Source organism: Echinops telfairi, unplaced genomic scaffold, assembly GCF_000313985.2.
Source record: "Echinops telfairi isolate 266 unplaced genomic scaffold, ASM31398v2 ScPeMD7_8;HRSCAF=38, whole genome shotgun sequence".
Taxonomy (NCBI): domain Eukaryota; kingdom Metazoa; phylum Chordata; class Mammalia; order Afrosoricida; family Tenrecidae; genus Echinops; species Echinops telfairi.
Genome location: NW_022103905.1, coordinates 18,133,699 through 18,135,591, shown reverse-complemented (window position 1 = coordinate 18,135,591; position 1,893 = coordinate 18,133,699).

Here is a 1,893-nt window from a genome sequence, read left to right as displayed (position 1 = left end):
CTAGAAAGGCGAGGCTCACCACCCATTTATCCCTCCGCCTTTCAATTAGCCCCACATGTGATTATCGGCCAGGCTGGCACAATTAATAACTCAGTGGGGACCTGGGCATGCGGATAGCTTGGAGCTGTGGGACAAGAGGGAAGTAAGGATCAACATCAAATCATTGAACTTATATATTCAACTTGTTCTAGTTTTTATTATTTTCTGTTTTCTTTTGGATTGAAGTTTTTCTGTGTGTTTGTTTTTGTTGTGTTTTTTGGTAAGATTTTCTTTATATGAAATCCATAATAGGTAGCTCTGTTGTGACAGTAACTAGATGAATAGTTTCTTGGGGTTACAGCAGGGAAGGTTGGGGGGAAGTGGGGAGCTAATAATAGCTACTACGAGAATTAAGAGAATGTTCTAAAATTGATTATGGTGATGATTGCAGAAGACTTCAATATACTGAAACCATTGAATTATAAGGTATGTGAATTATATGGCAATAAAGAGGCTAAATAACAACAACCTGAACAATGGTCCTGAAATTCTCAGACAAAAGTCATGGCATCCCATTTACCAGGTGCTAAGAATGCAAAGATAAATGTGACTGGAAGTTTCCTGACCTAAGGAGCGAGAGAGGCATCCTTGTGGAAGGGACACGATGGCTAGATAAAAGAAGGATCAGGACTGGGGCCAGAGCCTGGTCCTAAGACTGATTATATCTGGGTACATTTGATGAACATCAAATAAAAGAGTGGAGCTGGCAAATGGGAGAGGGATGGGGCACAAGACCAATGGTATGTGTAGCCAGGGCCAGGGGACCTATGGCCTGGGTTGAGGATTCAAAATGTGAATTTGAAATAAACTTGCTGAGACAGCATGGCGTAGCTTCTTATTGCTATAATCTCTGCCCCCAAGGCATGTCAGCACCCCTTGCTTGTCCTATAAGTCCAGAAAGGTAGGGTCTTACATCGGGAGTGCTGCCTCATGGCAGGTGCTAAACGAGCTATCTCTGGAAATGAATGAATGGGTGCACATCTGCCCTCACCCCCCAAAATGTTTGTGATTTGGGGTTAGGCTTGTGTTGATTTAGGAGATGGCACGATGAGGCTGAAGCCCCAGGACTTCATGCTCTAGGGAATAAGGATAATGGGTAGATTCTCCTCCCTGGCTCTGGGTGAGTTCTTGGTTTAGTGCTTTGTTTTTGAAGTAAATGCAAAAATATTTACTGAAAATTCAAAAGCAGTCTGGATCTCAGAATGAAACCAAACCATCCCTCAAAAGGGAGGGAAGAGTCGTATTTATGTGGTAGCAATCTATGATTGGTGTTGGGTGAAGTGAGGTGTGGAATATCTCAAGGAACTAAAGGAGATCAGTCCTCTGGAAACATTTTCATGACAATGGACTTAATCCTTTTAGGAACTATGGACACTATAAAAAGTATATATGAGACTTGATGCTGTGAAGGTGAGCTCTGTATCCCAGGGATGAGTGGAATCTTGCCGTTTGGAGCTCAGGTGCTCCCTGAAATGTGTGTGGTTTGGTTCCAGGTGGACCTGAAACTAGCAGGGCCCTTCCTTCACTCAGGGGTTCTTGGTCCTACTGCTGAAAGCTGGAATTCCCACTTTGAGAACTGTGGGCACTAATTCCTCGAGAATATAAGCTCTCCAGAGTGGGAGAAATACAATAACAACAACAACACTGCGTATTTACTGATCCTTCCATTGCTTCATATGCGCATGAAAGTTGGTTAATGAATAAGGAAAATGAAAGAAGAATGGGTACATTTGAATGATGGTGTTGGCCCTCCACGATATGATTGCTGAAGACAAGTGTGTGCATAAGCAAATGTAGTGAAGAAAGCTGATGGTGCCCAGCTATCAAAAGATATAGCATCTGGGGTCTTAAAGG